Source organism: Mastomys coucha, unplaced genomic scaffold (assembly GCF_008632895.1).
Source record: "Mastomys coucha isolate ucsf_1 unplaced genomic scaffold, UCSF_Mcou_1 pScaffold5, whole genome shotgun sequence".
Lineage (NCBI taxonomy): Eukaryota > Metazoa > Chordata > Mammalia > Rodentia > Muridae > Mastomys > Mastomys coucha.
In genome coordinates this window covers 118,404,605-118,415,056 of record NW_022196911.1, presented here as the reverse complement: position 1 = coordinate 118,415,056, position 10,452 = coordinate 118,404,605, and the positions used below count along the sequence as shown (strand labels likewise).

General features: G+C 42.7%; 1 long non-coding RNA gene across 1 annotated transcript in view; it reads right to left on the bottom strand.

The window, feature by feature from the left end:
- Positions 1 to 9,335: 9,335 nt before the first annotated feature.
- The window catches only part of LOC116077361, an 18,524-nt gene continuing 17,407 nt past the window's right edge, over positions 9,336 to 10,452 (bottom strand). The window contains exon 3 of the long non-coding RNA XR_004113216.1: positions 9,336 to 9,724. This is a non-coding gene — a long non-coding RNA (uncharacterized LOC116077361). The remainder of the gene's footprint in view (positions 9,725 to 10,452) is intronic.

The window sequence follows — 10,452 nt, the reverse complement described above, 5'->3', positions numbered from 1 at the left end:
TTGCAATAGTTATATTAGCTGGGTAAACATCTGATAACAAGCCTTTACCATTTCTAAGTTGTGCCAACATAACTGGGCCACATCCACATTATCATTGTATGTCCAAGCACTTAGGTGGTGGGTCTTTGTTGTGGATTTGGTCTAATGCTTGTATTATGTTAATTAGTTCCCCCAAATTGCATGAGAATCCTAATGTAAGATACTGAAGGACCCTGCTCCTAGCTGGTTTTGGTTGATAAATAAAGTTGCTGGTGGCCAGTGGCTGGGCAGGAAGACAGAGGCAGGACTTTAGGATTCTTGGGCAAGAGAACAGAGGGAAGAAGAAAATAGGGAAGAAGAAATAGGGCAGCCATGCTGGAAAAGGAGTAGCTGCCATGCCTGAGAAGTAAAGAACAGAAAGACAGCCAACATGTAAGAGCTGGGAAAAAGTGCTCCCTTCCCTCCAGCTGGGTCTAGAGCAGCAAAGATGGAATATAGACTTTAGTAAGTAATAACACAGGAATATCGGAGTAGAGGTGTCAGCCACATGGAGGTTTGGGAGTGGCCCAGCCATTGAAGTGTTTAGGGCATATTAAAATAGAAGGCTACATGTGTGTTTCTTCATTAAGGAATCAAGAACATTGGGGCAGGTAGCAAGGAACATACAGCCACCACCGGATCAATTAGAGAAGAAGTTAATTGGAAACTGCAACAGGTCTTAATTAATTCCCAATTATATTTGCTTTCATTATAAGGAGCTGCTGCCATACATGTGCATTGGTAATCTGTATGACATATTAAATCCTGTCTAAATCAAGAGGCTGCAAACCTCTTTCATTCTCACCAACTCTACTGAGGCCAGTAGTAGATCAACTGGTAATATTAAAAATGTTGTTGTCAGTTACCAATTTTCAAAGGTCTTTATGATAAAAGGTCCTTCAACCACTTTGAGATCTGGTCTATGCCAAACATTGTATTATTCTATTCTGTGGAGCCATTGGTGGGCCATTGAGCAATGCCCATGTCATTAACATTGTGTGTATGAGTGGCATCAAACAAGCCATGTCTCCAGGGAGCATAGCCAGGGACCCATTAAATCTTATACAGATCTACATTTTTCCATTGGATGGTTATAGGAGGCTTCTCTCTCTCTCTCTCTCTCTCTCTCTCTCTCTCTCTCTCTCTCTCTCTCTCTCTCTTCCTTTCTTTCTTTCATTTTTTTCATCTTTAACATGGGCACATTCAATATCAGAGTGGCTATGCTGGATAGTTTTATGTCAACAACACAATTTAATGTCATCTGAGAGGAGAGAACCTCAATTAAGAAAATGACACCATAATATTGGGCTATAGGCAAGACATTTTTTTAAATTAGTGATTGATGGAGGAGGGCTCAGCCTTTTGTGAATGGTGCTGTCCTTTGATTGGTGGTTTGGATTCTATAAGAAAACTGGGCAAGCAATGAAAAGTGAGCCAGTAAGCAGCACCTGTCCATGGCTTCTGCATCAGCTTCTGCCTCCAAGTTTCTGACTTGAGTTTCTGTTCTGATCTCCTTTGATGATGAACAGTAATATGGAAACATAAGCCAAATAAACCCTTTCCTCTCCAAATGAGTGTCCAGTGGTTGATGATTTGTTCTGTGGGAGCTTGGAATATATGAATGTTGAAGACAATGTAGATGAGAGAAGCCTGGGTTATGAAGTTTCAGAAGGACTCTATCAGGGTCATTTGTTATTTTGAATTAAGATTCTGTGGTTTGGGTTAACTGGAGCTGAGGAACCAGCTGTGATTAATAAGAAACCAAAACTAAAGTAAAACCTAGGATTGTTGTACTAAAAATCTTCTGGAAAATGTTTCCTATAGCACACAGATATTGTATTCCGAAAGGATCCAAGGTTGTACCTCATGCTGGCAGATGAGCTTCATAGTTTGAGTCACCCAGGTTGTACTGGTTTTGAAGGCATGAAGGGATATTAGTGAAGGTGCAACCTCAGTGGCAGTTGAAGGTCCACTATTGAAATTGAGGCTTGGTACCATGAAGAGAGCCTATAAGAAGTTATTGGTGAAAGTGCAGCCCAGTTGCAGCAGAATACCCCAGCATTTTGGAGTGGCCGGTACCAGAGGATGACCACCAAGAACAGGATCTATGGAGTAGAGCCAGTTGGAGCTTAGAAGACAAGCTGTGTGTGTTTCAGAGGGTGGATCCAGAGAAGTGACCCAAGCCCCTTGGAGGAGGCCAGAAGATCATGAGTAATTCCCAGACATTGGATGTTGAGTTATTTACATTTTTGAAGCATTGGTTATTGTCTGATTTGATTGTGACTATGCCCTCGTTCTTCCCTCTTAAAGTAAGAAAGTATTTATTATTTTAATTTTATAAGATCCTACAGGACCCTACAGTTGGGAGATTTTGGATTTTAAATGAGATTGGCTATTTTAAAGAGATTGAACTTTTCATGTGTTTGAATTTGTAAAGACTGGGACTTTTAAAGTTATTTATATTTTTAATGTGAGATCTTGAGGAATGATGAAAAGGAAAGGATGAGGCTTAATGGTGATGTGTTTGTGTGTCAAGATGACAATAAGTCAATTATGCTGGATAGTTTTATGTCAATTTGACACAAGCTAAATCATTTGAGAGGAGGGAACCTTAATTAAGAAAATGCCTACATAAGATCAGATCGTAGGAAAGCCTTTAAGGCATTTTCTTAATTAGTGATTGATGGGGGAAGGCCTAGCCCACTATAGATGGTGCCATCCCTAGAATAGTAGTCATGCAACTTGTCTGTCCCCTTTCTGCTTTCCCTCTTCTGGGACTATCCAGACTTTGAAGTTCCAGACCTGAAGATATGATTTTTGAATCTTTTAGAAATGGAGTTCTTTGTCTAAGATCATTGGAGCATATTCAGGGTCCTTCATAAAGTGTTTTTATTTTCCTAAAAGGGAAGCTTTTTTTCACATTAAGCAGATTCTGAATAGGCTACTAATGTGTGGCTGAAGGAAATTATACTTTGGGTCAGTTCCTATGTGCAAGCACTTGGTGCCAGCAGAGTAAATAGCAAGTCCAACTCACAACTACTAATATAAGTAACTACAAGATAATTTTTCCTTTCACTAGATTGTTTCTCCAGCTGCGTACTTTGTTGGGAAAGGATCTGACCATTCTAGGCAGCAGCATTTGGTGCTCTGAGAGGCAACCAGGCATAAATAATTCATAAAGTGTGATTGCTGGCTGGGAATTCTGAGTGAGCTATCAAACATCCCCAAGATGTTTGTTAACTGGAATTGTGATCCCTGAGAAGCAAGAGATCCTGGGCAGTAAACAACTTAGCCAAGAACCTTACCATATTCCTGGCTACACCTGTTCTTCCCCTGGCCCACAGCAGGAAAAACAAGCTCTGGGTCACAGTGGAGCAAAAGCTCCCAAAGCATATGCTGCAAAATGGTGACATGCCTGGCTATGCTGGGATCTAATGGTGCTAAACAAGACATCTGTCATACTTGGATTCTTAGGTTGTTTAGATAACAAGAGAGAAAAGAATACAAACCTGCCTGCCCACTAAGATTCTGCAGCCTGAGCATATCACAGGAGACAAGTGGGAGGAGGTCAGGGTGGGGGCACTTAGCAGCTGGAAGAAAAGAGACACATTCTCCTAGTGAGGTATAGGTATAGTGAGGTGGACATCAATGCTACATGATCATTGTCTCCCTTCAACATACATGGCTGGATATAGAGACACTACCAACACTAATACCTAACAAAAGGGTACAACATTAAGATTCTTCCTGAACTGAGTCTAAAGTTTGACTTCTGCTTCTCAAAGATCAAAGAGACCCATTTGGAAAAACTACCCCAACACCCTCTGAGACTTTATTGACAGCTTTACAAAGAAAATAAAAGGTGGTTGGAAGGAAAGAAAATGAGGTCAATGAGAGGTCTGGTGAGGTTTCACATGCCAAGTTCTGGTTCCTGCATGCAGCAGAACAGGGACAGGGCCTAGGTGAGGGCTCTGCCCAACCCCTCAATTGGAATATGGACATCTGATGTTTGTGGGAAAACTCTGCTAATTAAGTCTGTTGACCTGATAGTCTTCTGGGGCTTGGTGTGTAATGGAGGACCCCCTTCGTTAGCAGAGCCTTTCTCTCTCTGACCTTGTCCAGGGAGTTCTAAGCCCCCATACTTACCTCTACCTGAGGAATGTCATGTAACCTCAATTAGATTTTCTCCTGACAAAACCTATTCTGCTAGTACCTGAGATTCCTGAAGTACTTCCTCATGCTAATGAGGCATTCCAGGTACCAAGAGCCCCCAGCCAATGACCTTCACCCATCCTGGATGTTCCTGCCCTCAGCCCCCCAAAACTTTATAAGCCTTAACTCACCCAAAGTAAAGTTAATTTGCCTACCAACAAGCCTGTCCTGGTGTGGTCATTCACTATAGATACTCACAGGGCTTCTGAAGCCCCTGTTCGGCATCTCTGCTCCCACTGCCTTTGTGGAATATATCAGCCAATGATCCACAAGAGCAGAGAGACCTACAGACCTTGGGCACATCAACATCCTACTGAAATTCTAGCCACTCCAACTTACTGATTCTCTGCTATTTGCTTATGACCACTCTATTAAGAAGTGGGAAGACAGAATGTTCTTATTTTCTTGGGTGCCTTCATTTTGTGAGGAGGCTGGGCTTGCAAAAAAAACTGCAGGAAGCACTTTCTAGTGGCTGAGCGAAATGGTCAGGCCTAGAAGAAAGGTTCATTACTGAGGGAGGCTGAAGACCATGGTGTCAAGTGGTCAACAGGAGCCCTCATTAAAGGTCTTCTGGTGTGATAGAGACTATGGGTTTCTTTAAAAATGAAATGAGGGAAGAGTGTCATGGCCCAGACTTCTTTGTAAAGTAATCCCTTGGATACTTGGTGGGGGGGGTGGCAATGAGACACTGGAAGGCTTCAGAGAATCTAAACCAGGTAAGATGCTAAGGGAATAGTATAGAGCTGAGGGGCTGAGGAATCAAGGGACTTAGAATGTACTATAAATATGGAGCCTTTGGAGATAAAAGATGAATATGGGGCTCATGAGAAGAGCCAAGTTGAGCAAGGCATAAGTTAGACAGGAAAACTGGGGTGGGTTTTTTTGTTTGTTTGTTTTATGGGTTGGGGAGGATTCCATTTTGGACATAACACATGTGACATTACACACCCAGTTACATTAGATATCTAGGTAGAGAAAAATCAGGAAAGAAGTTAGTGTTGTGGGGATAGACCTTCTAAGAAGATGATATTCTAACATTCCAGCATCCAGAAGTAGAAGAGTAGGAATTAACAGCACCAGGGACCACAAAGAAGCTCTAGGGACTAGGCTGGTTGGATTCAACTCTAAGCACCAGAGCTATAGTTCTTGTGTCTGCTCCTCCCAACTGTATCTCTGTTCCCCATGCCTGAGAGATAAATGATGGTTCTGGTTAAGGAAGTCAGACCCTGTCCCAGCGCAGGCCTGAGTCGCCTATGTTCCTTTGCCATCCTTCCTCCCTTCACCAGACCTCCCTGCTAACAAGCTCCTCCTCCCATATCTCTCCCTGTCCCAGTTCTTCTTTCCTTCCTGCTACTTTTCCTCTCCTACCTGTTGGGTCTCTGACTTCATCTCCTGGCTAGTATAACAGGACAGGCAGGGAAAACTGGCCCAGTTATGAGGAGGCAGTTTCAACTTCTGCATTGCAGGAAAAACGCACTGGCCATCCACCAGCACGTCTCAATGAAAAACTTCAATACCTGTTCTTTAAACTGGTCTGAAATGAAGACAACCCTACATCCGTTAAAAGCCACACAGGGTTCAATCCATCCAGAACAAGTTAATTTTGTTGTTTGCATGTAAGCAGGAGGGGGTAGGAGGGTGAGCAGGGGGAGGGGGAGGAAACAGGGGATTGTTTTAGTTTTAGTTTTAGTTTTTTAGTTTTTTATTTTTGGAGGGGAACCTGGGAAAAGAGATATTGTAAATAAAGAAAACATCTAATAAAAAAAAGAAAAAATTAAGTATTATGCTCATCTATAAAATCATGCACATAGAACACAAGTGTGTCCCAAGTACAACCAAACCGGGCACAGACATGCTGAAAACTGTAGCCAGTCATGTCAGAGTAGGAAGAGGAGCCAGATGGTGCAGTTGAGGAAGAGTCAGAACAATCACATGGCCAACAGAGTAGGAAACTCACAAAAGAGATGGAAAGGGAGTTGAGAAGGAAGAGGAGTCATCACAATGGAAGTGAATATATAGTTACAGAAGCCAGGATTCTGGGTTTCTGAGTTTCCAGTAGTGAGTCGTGATCACTGGTGAACCTTCTGCTGCAACATGAGCAATATTTCCCCTTTTCTGCAAGTCCTTGTCTGATCTGAACCACCTACTTAATTGCCTATAAAAAAAAGTCACTGGCAGAAGACAGACAAACCCTTCCTGCTCGTGCTGCCCCAGCTTTTAACTGCCCTCTTCTGGGCCTGCTAAGCCTGAATCCCGCTTGGATGCCTATGAAGTTCTTATCTTATCAATGGGCAACTGGGCTGCCTTACTAACCCAGCTCTTTTTTGTAATTTTCTATCCTTTCCTTCATCTTTCCTGGTCAGTTGTGAACCCACTCTTAACTATATTGTGTTCGGTTTTCTCTTCCTATTGCAAGCATTCTGAATAGGAATTTATGAAAAACTCTAACCAATGTGTCTGACAATTCTCTAACAGTCTTAAGAGGAAGAGTGCCTACAGTATGAATTCAGATGCTTGGTTCCTCCTGTTGATGTATGTGGCTGTCCATGTCATATGCTTGTTTTCTGAGGTTTCTTTAGCTCTCTGTGAAGTGAACATTTCTGGTTTCTTTGGAAACTGTTATGTTAAATGATGTTTTACTGAGACAGACAGGTGAAAGGATGTTTTGCTGAAGCAGACACAGGTGAGAGGATGTTTTGCTGAAGCAAACACACAAAATGACACATGATATTTAGAAAGAATATAAATATGACCCCACAGACAGTGGGGGAAGGCTTTGGCATTGCTTCACCTTGTTCCACCTTGCTAGTCTTCACTGACAACACTCTTGTATTGGTTCACCTTATATCACATTGCTGATCTTTGTTTGTCATGACTTCACAGAGAGCAACTCGTCAAAGAACTTCTTGTGATATTCCAGCAGCTTCTTGCCACTTCCTTGGATTCAGGCCAATTGGTGGAGCCTCACAATTTTTTCTGGATTGAACTGCCATTGCTAATTTGTGAGTGATTTCAAGTGGACTGGACTTCTGACAACAAAGATTGGAATAGCCCCAAAGAACTATTTCTAAATAGGTTCACAACCCCCATTTCCTATTAATTTTTCTTTTCTACTACTTCTGGTGAGTGGTGGGCTAGAAGGGGGGATCAAGCATTTAAGAACCCTTATTAAAGTAGGTTTTGAAAAATATATATGCCTATATTTGTGACTCTGGCTGACAATCTCAGCAATCTGCCTGAAGAACAATGTATGCATGAACCTGAAAATGAAGGGTTAGCCAGAAACTGGCCCTCGGGATCACTGCACAGTGTTTGTTCCAGGACCTTGGGAGTGGCGTGCACAAAATGACAACAGCCAAAGCCTTCAGATGCTTCTCTTAAACCTCAATAAATATGGAAATATTATGTCTCCATACCAGTATTGTGTCCAGGAAGGAGGATTAAGTTGAGAGCCAGATATTTCATGTCTGAAGAAGAAATAAGAATCTCTAGAAACTGAGTTGTGCCAAGGCAGAGGAATGCTTTTCCCGAATCTGTTCAAGAGACACCATAGGCAACACCCCATACCTGTGGCTTCAATTTCCACTGAAGAATTGTCTGGAGAGAAGAGGACATCTAATATGTTGGCCTTTCAGTTAACCCCTTCTTAAAGTGGCAAAAGAGTACAAACATAATAGCTAATGGCCACTCTACCTGAAAATTTGTACTGTTATGTGTGTCTATTTTTAAGGATTTGTATACCTATTATACATGTGAAGAGCTTAAGCCTAAATGAATTTAAAAAAAAAAAGTCCAGTGAAAAAGATATTTTAACATTTCAGGTTAATGATGATGAAACTAAAAAATTGTATTTACAAAGCAAGAAAAGTATCAGTTGTCAACATAGCTGACAATGCCAAAGCCCATATCGAGACAGTATACATGCAACCTGGGAGGGGATAAACAGGAACATGCAGCAGTGACAACAGTGACAGTTTTGAATTATGAATATTAAATTTTAGTGATGTGAATTAAAAATTGATTGAGTTCTCTACAAATATAAAGATAACACAATAAGAAATAAAGTTTTTTTTTTTTAAAATTAGCATTCTCCTAGCAGGCTCTTAGGAAATATTTGTGCAATAAATAACATAAAATATCACTAAGTGGTAGAATATTTGCCCAATAGATAAAAGATCCTGGGTTCAATCCCAAGTGCTACATACCCACAGTGGGAGCCACCACAATGTGCAAGCATTTGGTATGCAGAGGGAAAAGAAAGAGAAGTAGAACAATTTGAGCATCATGAAGAGATGCAAAACTGGAGACTTGAGGGTGGAGAGGAATAGCCTAACGTGAGTAGCCTACCCTGCTACCTGAAGGGCCATGTCTAGCTCTATGGCTATTCAGCAGCAGGGGTCTGTGGGGCTCACGATACCACTTGACTTGTGGGGGTCACAAGACCATATGGATATTCCTAGTTTGGGATGCTGCTCTGGACCACATTAATGTCCAAGGGCTGTGCAGAGCTGGCTCCACCCCTCACTGGCTCTGTCACTCTAAAGAGCCCCTCACCAGCTGCAGCACTTGGAAGTATAGGCCCTGCCCCTCACCTGGTGACTGGGGTGTAGGTGAGTTGGCCCAAGGGTATGAGCACAGAAGAAATGGGCCTGCCATTTGTCTGTCATGAGGCATCATGGGAAGATGCCTTCATGACCTCCTCACCTCACCCCTTGACATCTGTGGCAGCCAGGAGAGCTGGCCCTAGAGTCGTGAGAGAAAAAGTGCTATCCCTTCTCACCAGCAGCTGCTCTCAGGAGAGTGGGCCCTGGGCCTCACCCTGGCAGCACAGAAGAACTGGCTCTGGTGGCAAAGGGGAGGGCATGAAAGGGGGAGAGCTGGCACAACTCCTTGACAGCTGTGGTACTTGGGAGAGTGAGAGAGCGGGCCTTGCACCTCAACCGGGTGAAGTGCTGGGTGAGGTAGCTGGGGCAGTGCTAGAGTGTAAAAGTAACTTTTATTCACCTGTTTTAATTGTCGTCTCAAATGCTTATGGCCTCTGTCTGCTAACATAGGCCTAGTGTTAGGGTCTGGGAACCACTATACAAACCACTCAGACACCAATCTCAGTCAAATATAGATGGTTTCTTGAACACCACATCTTAAATATCTCTTCTTCCCAGTCGGTTTACCTTCAAGAGAGAATCCAGAAAGAAACAGCCAGGGCATGGCCCCCAGCTTCAGGGCTTTCAGAAGTGGCTCTCCTTCCCTCAGCAAACTCTGCAAAGTCAGCAACACCTCCATGTCTCATACTTTACCAGCCTTGGGCTTTGAAATCATGCAACAACACCCTTCTTTGTGCATCCTAATCAACCACAAGTTTCATCAAGAAGAGTTGCACTGATCACCCATGCAGAGGCAGCTGCCCGCTCTCATACTCCCCTTCTTCATTTCTATCTCTGGCATGAAGACTTGGCTAAGGCACAGGACAGGCTTCCTTCAGTCAGCAAGTACCCTGTGGAGGGGCCAAAAGGACATAAAAATCAAGCTCCACATGTAAGAATGTCCCAGAGAAGAAGATATGGGCAGGTGAAACAGTATGGCAATAACATGCTTGGAGAAAAAGAGATCTAGTTTTAATGCTAGGGTTCGAAAATCAATGAAGTTGTCAAACAAGAAACATTGTCTTGCTTATTCCATGTTTGGTTTATCATCTATAGATCAGTCTGTTCTCTAAAATCTTACTGGCCATTCCAGCAAATGAATGAATGAATAGGGCCGGCCACAGACTCCCAGGCAAAAGTAAGATGATGTTCTCAGGGACCAGCTAACTGAGAGGGGAATACTGGTAGGTAACCATGTCTAACCAGAGCCAATTGGCCAGTGAGACTTTAAAAATATAATTAATTTTTTTTTGTTCATTGATGCTTTGCCTGCATGCATGTACGTCTATGTGAGAGTGTCAGAACCCCTAAAACTAGAGTTATAGACATGTGTGAGCTGCCATGTTGGTGCTGGGGATTGAGCCCATGTCCTTCAGAAGTGCAGCCAGTGCTCTTATCACTAAGCCATCTCTCCAGTTATGTATATAGGGGAATATTAGCACATAGGCAAGGGCTGGGTTTTCTACTCCAAGAAGCACTTCAGTTAGACTTCAGAGAACCAAATAAACCTATTAAAAATGGGGTACAGAGCTAAACAAAGAAGTCTCAACTGATGAATACTGAATGGCTGAGAAGCACC